The 7772-nt window shown below is 42.5% G+C and overlaps 1 pseudogene; it reads left to right on the forward strand.

Annotated features, from left to right (window-relative positions):
• The first annotated feature begins 875 nt into the window (after positions 1-875).
• On the forward strand, positions 876-1926 carry LOC101124939 (gem-associated protein 8-like; annotated as a pseudogene).
• The last annotated feature ends 5846 nt before the right edge of the window (positions 1927-7772 follow it).

Here is a 7772-nt window from a genome sequence, read left to right on the forward strand (position 1 = left end):
AGTCGTCTGGAACTCCTGGCCTCAAACGATCCACCTGCCTTGGCCGCCTCCCAAAGTGTTGAGATTACAGGGGTGAGCCACTACCCCGGGAGGCTTATTTTTAATAATTGCATAACACTCCTTTTTGGGTCAGTTTTAACAATTATTTTTAACTTTTTTTTTGTCTTTTAAATTCTTCATTTGTGACAACTTAGTTTTTTGAACATATAAAAATTGGGAAACAAGCTGGGCGCAGTGGCTCATGCCTGTAATCCCAGCACTTTGGGAGGCCGAGGTGGGCAGATCATGAGGTCAGGAGATCAAGACCATCCTGGCTAACACGGTGAAACCCCATCTCTACTAAAAATACAAAAATTAGCCAGGCGTGATGGCACGCACCTTGTAGTCCCAGCTACTCGGGAGGCTGAGGCAGGAGAATCACTTGAACCCGGGAGGCAGAGGTTGCAGTGAGCGGAGATGGCACCACTGCATTCTAGCCTGGGCAACAGAGTGAGACTCCGTCTCAAACAAAAAAAAAATTGGGTAACAACACACTGGGGCCTGTCAGGGGGTAGGGTAGGGGGAGGGAGAGTATTAGGAAAAGTAGCTAATGCATGCTGGGCTTAATACCTAGGTGATGGCTGATAGGTGCAGCAAACCACTGTTTCATACGATTACCTATGTAACAAACCTGCACATCCTGCACATGTACCCTAGAACTAAAAATAAAAATTAAAATAAAAAAAGAATTTAAAAAACTGTGTATATCAGCAAGCTTCCAGTCACCCCAGCAACAGCCACCTTCTCCCGACTCCCCCCGCCTCTGTCTCTCCAACGAAAACTAGGCCCCTACTCGCCCACTGCCCGGGATCTGCAAGCTGCGCGCCCATGAGTTTCAGTACCTATTTGGACTTTCACAATCAGAGATGGCAGTGGTGAAGGCATCAACGTCGAAAGCTTCCAGGCCTTGGTATTCTCATCTGGCGTATGCAGGATACTGGCAACATTATCATCAAGCAATGGCTTGATGGCAAAGCCATCAGAATGCCTACAGGAAGGCCGTGGAATCCCGTGTCAGTTGCCTGTGGCGCTTCCCTTTTTTTTTTTTTTTTTTAAAGACAGTCTCGCTGTTGTTGCCCACGCTGGAGTGCAGTGACACAACCTCGGCTCACTGTAACTTCCACCTCCCGGTTTCAAGTGATTCTCCTGCCTCAGCCTCCCGTGTAGCTAGAATTACAGGTGCCCGCCACCACACCTGGCTAATTTTTTGTATTTTTAGTAGAGACGGGGTTTCACCATGTTGGCCAGGCTGATCTCGAACTCCTGATGTGATCTGCCTGCCTTGGCCTCCCAAAGTGCTAGGATTACAGGCGTGAGCCACCACGCCCAGCCGGCACTTCCTTTCTGTACTTCTTTTCCAAAGCTCTTACAACAAACAGACTGGATATCCTCAGTCCTTCTGTGACCATCATGTGGCCTGGCAGGACGCCACCTGCAGTTCTTCACATTTCAGAGGGTCTGGGCAGTATCCACATGACAGCACTGGGATCCAGGCATCCACGAGAGAAGACCAAGCTTTGTTTAAAGAGGAGGGGTAGATGCAGAGGTAGAATGTGACCTGAGCAATATGGAAATCACCGAGGATCTCTGCCAGTACTTTGCAGAAACCGGGAGGCACAGAGAAGAACGAGGGTGGCGGCAGCAGCTGGATGCAGAGTGCTTGGACAGCTACGTGAATGCCGACCACGACCTTTGCTACAACACCCACTGGTGGGTGGAGCCCCCGACTGAGCGGCCCGGCAAGCGGTGCCAGGCTGAGATGAAGCGCTTGTATGGGAACAGCACTGCCAAGCTCCAGGCCATGGAGGCTTCGGTGCAGCTGAGCTTTGACAAGCACTGTGACCGAAAGCAGCCCAGTTCTGGCTGGTCATCCCTGTGAAATTCTGAGCTCGGGGCACAGGGCCCCAGCCTCTCCCTCTTCCTTTTGGGTACACTCTCTTCATTCTCCCTCTGTACATTTCTCAGGGAAAGGGGGCTTTGTACTGAGGTACAGGCATGTTCACCACAGTCCCAGTGGGGCCTGTCACAGGGTGGATGTACAATGCCAGCCTCTTGGGGGTTGGCAGGACATGTTCTCTTGCCAATATGATACAGTTTCTCCTCACATAAAATAATTTTGTATATATTACACTGGTTTTTGCTGTTGTCAATGAAATCATTAACTGCCTAGAAACAAACAAAAAATTGTATATATTTAAGGTACACAACGTGATGTTTTGATAGACAATGTGAGACGATCATCACATTCCAGTAATTAACATATCAATCACTTCTAGATAGTCACCATTTCTGTACCCTTTGACCAACATCACCCCATTCCCATCTCTTCCCAGCCTCTGGCAATCACCATCCTACTCTGTGCTTCTATGAGTCTGGCTATTTTAGATTCTGTGTATAAGTGTATAAGTTTGTAGAGAGCAGAACATGGTTTAGACATGCTCAGTTTTTGGCGCTTATGGGTCATTTAAATGGGAATGCCCTCAAGTAGCTGAAGGTATGAATCTGAAGGCCGAAGAAATTTTGTGTAAAGAAGTTCTTATTTTGGCCAGGCGCGGTGGCTCACACCTGTAATCCCAGCACTTCGGGAGGCCGAGGCGGGTGGATCACGAGGTCAGGAGATAGAGACCATCCTGGCTAACACGGTGAAACCCCGTCTCTACCAAAAATACAAAAAAGTAGCCAGGCGTGGTGGCAGGTGCCTGTAGTCCCAGCTACTCGGGAGGCTGAGGCAGGAGAATGGCGTGGACCCGGGAGGCGGAGCTTGCAGTGAGCCGAGATCGCACTGCACTCCAGCCTGGGCAACAGAGCCAGACTCTGTCTCAAAAAAAAAAAAAAAAAAAAAAAAAAAAAAAAAAAAAAAAAGTTCTTATTTTACACTTGGTGAACTTAAGACTCAGAAGATAAGTCACTTTCCCAAGGTTCAAAGACTTTATATGTCTGGCTAATGCTGGGTTCTTCATGCATGATATTTACCATTTCATGGGTCAAGAAACTAATAAATTCATCTGAGGTAAAACAGTCTTTTTTTTTTATCATACACAATGTTCAGCTCACTTTTCATTCTGGTCACTGTCATCTCACACTTTGTTTATTCATTCATTTTTTAGAGACAGGATCTTGCTCTGTTGCCCAGGCTGGAGTGCAGTGGCACGATCATAGCTCACTGCAGCATTGACCTCCTGGGCTCTAGTGATCCGCCTCAGCCTCCTGAGTAGCTAGGACTACAGGCACACACTACCATCTTTTAATTTTATTTGATTCTTTTGTCTCTCAGTGTTTCATTTTGAATAGTTTCTATTCCTATCTTTTTAATTCACTGATCTTTTCTTTGCAATGTCTAATCTGCCATTACTCCCATCCAATATATTTTCCATGTGATACATTGTATTTTTTCATCTCTAGAAGTTCGATTTGAGTCTTTTTATATCTTTTATTCTTGTACTTCAAATTTTAAACGTGTGAAATGAAGGTATAATAATCATTTGAATGTTTTTGCCTGCAAAATTCTAACATCTGTCTCAATTCTTGGTCAGTTTTGATTGATTGCTTTTTCTCCTCATTATGTTTGTATTTTTTTTAAACTTCTTTGTGTTTCTGTTAATTTCTGATTGGATGCCAGATATTGTGAATTTTACCTTATTGTATATCTTAGTTCATTTAGGCTTCTGTAACAAAATACCTTAGACTGAGTAATTTACAAGCAACAGAAATTTGTTGCTCACAGTTCTGGAGGCTGGGAAGTCCAAGATTAAGATGCTAGCAGATTTAGAGTTTGGTGAGGGCTTGCTCTCCACTTCAAAGATAGTGCCTCGTTGTGTTCTCACATGGTGAAAGGGTCAAGGGGGTTCCCTCAAGCCTCTTTTAAAGGGAACTATTCCTAAATCACTTCCTAAAGGCCTCACTTTTTTTTTTTTTTTTGAGATGGAGTCTCGCCCCATCACCCAGGCTGGAGTGCAGTGGCGCAATCTCAGCTCACTGCAACCTCTGTCTCCTGGGTTCAAGTGATTCTCCTGCCTCAGCCTCCCAAGAAGCTGGGACTACAGGTGTGTGCCATCAGGCCTGGCTAATTTTTTTGTATTTTTAGTAGAGATGGGGTTTCACCATGTTAGCCAGGATGGTCTTGATCTCCTGACTTCATGATCTGCCTGCCTTGGCCTCCCAAAGTGCCGGGGTTACAGGCATGAGCCACCACACCCGGCTGGCCTCACTTCTTTTTATTTATTTATTTATTTATTTATTTATTTAATTTTATTTTTTATTATTATACTTTAAGTTCTAGGGTACATGTGCACAACGTGCAGGTTTGTTACATATGTATACATGTGCCATGTTGGTGTGCTGCACCCATTAACTCGTCATTTACATTAGGTATATCTCCTAATGCTATCCCTGCCCCCACGCCGTGACAGGTCCTGGTGTGTGATGTTCCCCTTCCTGTGTCCAAGTGTTCTCATTGTTCAATTCCCACCTGTGAGTGAGAACATGCAGTGTTTGGTTTTTTGTCCTTGTGATAGTTTGCTGAGAATGATGGTTTCTGGCTTCATCCATGTCCCTATACAGGACATGAACTCATCCTTTTTTATGGCTGCATAGTATTGCATGGTGTATATGTGCCACATTTTCTTTTTCCAGTCTATCATTGATGACATTTGGGTTGGTTCCAAGTCTTTGCTATTGTGAATAGTGCTGCAATAAACATACGTGTGCATGTGTCTTTATAGCAGCATGATTTATAATCCTTTGAGTATATACCCAGTAATGGGATGGCTGGGTCAAATGGTATTTCTAGTTCTAGATCCTTGAGGAATTGCCACACTGACTTCCACAATGGTTGAACTAGTTTCCAGTCCCACCAGCAGTGTAAAAGCATTCCTATTTCTCCACATCCTCTCCAGCACCTGTTGTTTCCTGACTTTTTAATGATTGCCATTCTAACTGGTGTGAGATGGTATCTCATTGTGGTTTTGATTTGCATTTCTCTGATGACCGGTGATGATGAGCATTTTTTCATGTGTCTGTTGGCTGCATAAATATCTTCTTTTGAGAAATGTCTGTTCATATCCTTTGCCCACTTTTTGTTAGGGTTGTTTCTTTTTTTCTTGTGAATTTGTTTGAGTTCATTGTAGATTCTGGATATTAGCCCTTTGTCAGATGAGTAGATTGCAAAAATTTTCTCCCATTCTGTAGGTTGTCTGTTCACTCTGATGGTAGTTTCTTTTGCTATGTAGAAGCTCTTTAGTTTAATTAGATCCCATTTGTCAATTTTGGCTTTTGTTGCCGTTGCTTTTGGTGTTTTAGACATGAAGTCCTTGCCCATGCCTGTCTCCTGAATGGTATTGCCTAGGTTTTCTTCTAGGGTTTTTATAGTTTTAGGCCTAACATTTAAGTCTTTAATCCATCTTAAATTAATTTTTGTATAAGGTGTAAGGAAGGGATCCAGTTTCAGCTTTCTACATATGGCTAGCCAGTTTTCCCAGCACCATTTATTAAACAGGGAATCCTTTCCCCATTTCTTGTTTTTGTCAGGTTTGTCAAAGATCAGATGGTTGTAGATGTGTGGTATTATTTCTGAGGGCTCTGTTCTGTTCCATTGGTCTATATCTCTGTTTTGGTACCAGTACCATGCTGTTTAGGTTACTATAGCCTTGTAGTATAGTTTGAAGTCAGGTAGCATGATTCCTCCAGCTTTGTTCTTTTGGCCTAGGATTGACTTGGCAATGCAGGCTCTTTTTTGGTTCCATATGAACTTCAAAGTCGTTTTTTCCAATTCTGTGAGGAAAGTCGTGGTAGCTTGATGGGGATGGCATTGAATCTATAAATTACCTTGGGCAGTATGGCCATTTTCACGATATTGATTCTTCCTATCCACGAGCATGGAATGTTCTTCCATTTGTTTGTGTCCTCTTTTATTTCATTGAGTAGTGGTTTGTAGTTCTCCTTGAAGAGGTCTTTCATGTCCCTTATAAGTTGGATTCCTAGGTATTTTATTCTCTTTGAAGCAATTGTGAATGGGAGTTCACTCATGATTTGGCTCTCTGTTAGTCTGTTATTGGTGCATAAGAATGCTTGTGATTTTTCACATTGATTTTGTATCCTGAGACTTTGCTGAAGTTGCTTATCAGCTTAAGGAGATTTTGGGCTGAGACAATGGGGTTTTCTAAATGCACAATCATGTCATCTGCAAACAGGGACAATTTGACTTCCTCTTTTCCTAATTGTATACCCTTTATTTCTTTCTCCTGCATGATTGCCATGGCCAGAACTTCCAACACTATGTTGAATAGGAGTGGTGAGAGAGGGCATCCCTGTCTTGTGCCAGTTTTCAAAGAGAATGCTTCCAGTTTCTGCGCATTCACTATGATATTGGCTGTGGGTTTGTCATAACTAGCTCTTATTATTTTGAAATACGTCCCATCAATACCTAATTTATTGAGAGTTTTTAGCATGAAGGGCTGTTGAATTTTGTCAAAGGCCTTTTCTGCATCTATTGAGATAATCATGTGGTTTTTGTCTTTGGTTCTGTTTATATGATGGATTACGTTTATTGATTTGCCTATGTTGAACCAGCCTTGCATCCCAGGGATGAAGCCCACTTGATCATGGTGGATAAGCTTTTTGATGTGCTGCTGGATTTGGTTTGCCAGTATTTTATTGAGGATTTTTGCATCGATGTTCATCAGGGATATTGGTCTAAAATTCTTTTTTTTTGTTGTGTCTCTGCCAGGCTTTGGTATCAGGATGACGGCCTCATAAAATGAGTTTGGGAGGATTCCCTCTTTTTCTAATGATTGGAATAGTTTCAGAAGGAATGGTACCAGCTCCTCCTTGTACCTCTGGTAGAATTTGGCTGTGAATCCATCTGGTCCTGGACATTTTTTGGTTGGTAGGCTATTAATTGTTGCCTCAATTTCAGAGCCTGTTATTGGTCTATTCAGGGATTCAACTTCTTCATGGTTTAGTCTTGGGAGGGTGTATGTGTCAAGGAATTTATCCATTTCTTCTAGATTTTCTAGTTTATTTTCATAGAGGTGTTTATAGTATTCTCTGATGGTAGTTTGTATGTCTGTGGGATTGGTGGTGATATCCCCTTTATCATTTTTTATTGCATCTTTTTGATTCTTCTCTCTTTTCTTCTTTATTAGTCTTGCCAGCAGTCTATCAATTTTGTTGATCTTTTCAAATACCAGCTCCTGGATTCATTAATTTTTTGAAGGGTTTTTTGTGTCTCTATCTCCTTCAGTTCTGCTCTGATCTTAGTTATTTCTTGCCTTCTGCTAGCTTTTGAATGTGTTTGCTCTTGGTTCTCTAGTTCTTTTAATTGTGATGTTAGGGTGTCAATTTTAGGTCTTTCCTGCTTTCTCTTGTGGGCATTTAGTGCTATAAATTTCCCTCTACACACTGCTTTGAATGTGTCCCAGAAATTCTGGTATGTTGTGTCTTTGTTCTCATTGGTTTCAAAGAATATCTTTATTTCTGCCTTCATTTCGTTATGTACCCAGTAGTCATTCAGGAGCAGATTGTTCAGTTTCCATGTAGTTGAGCGGTTTTGAGTGAGTTTCTTAATCCTGAGTTCTAGTTTGATTGCACTGTGGTGTGAGAGACAGTTTGTTATAATTTCTGTTCTTTTACGTTTGCTGAGGAGTGCTTTACTTCCAACTATGTGGTCAATTTTGGAATAAGTGCGATGTGCTGAGAAGAAGGTATATTCTGTTGATTTGGGGTGGAGAGTTCTG

The sequence above is a fragment of the Gorilla gorilla genome, chromosome 18, assembly GCF_029281585.2.
Source record: "Gorilla gorilla gorilla isolate KB3781 chromosome 18, NHGRI_mGorGor1-v2.1_pri, whole genome shotgun sequence".
Classification (NCBI taxonomy): Eukaryota; Metazoa; Chordata; class Mammalia; order Primates; family Hominidae; genus Gorilla; species Gorilla gorilla.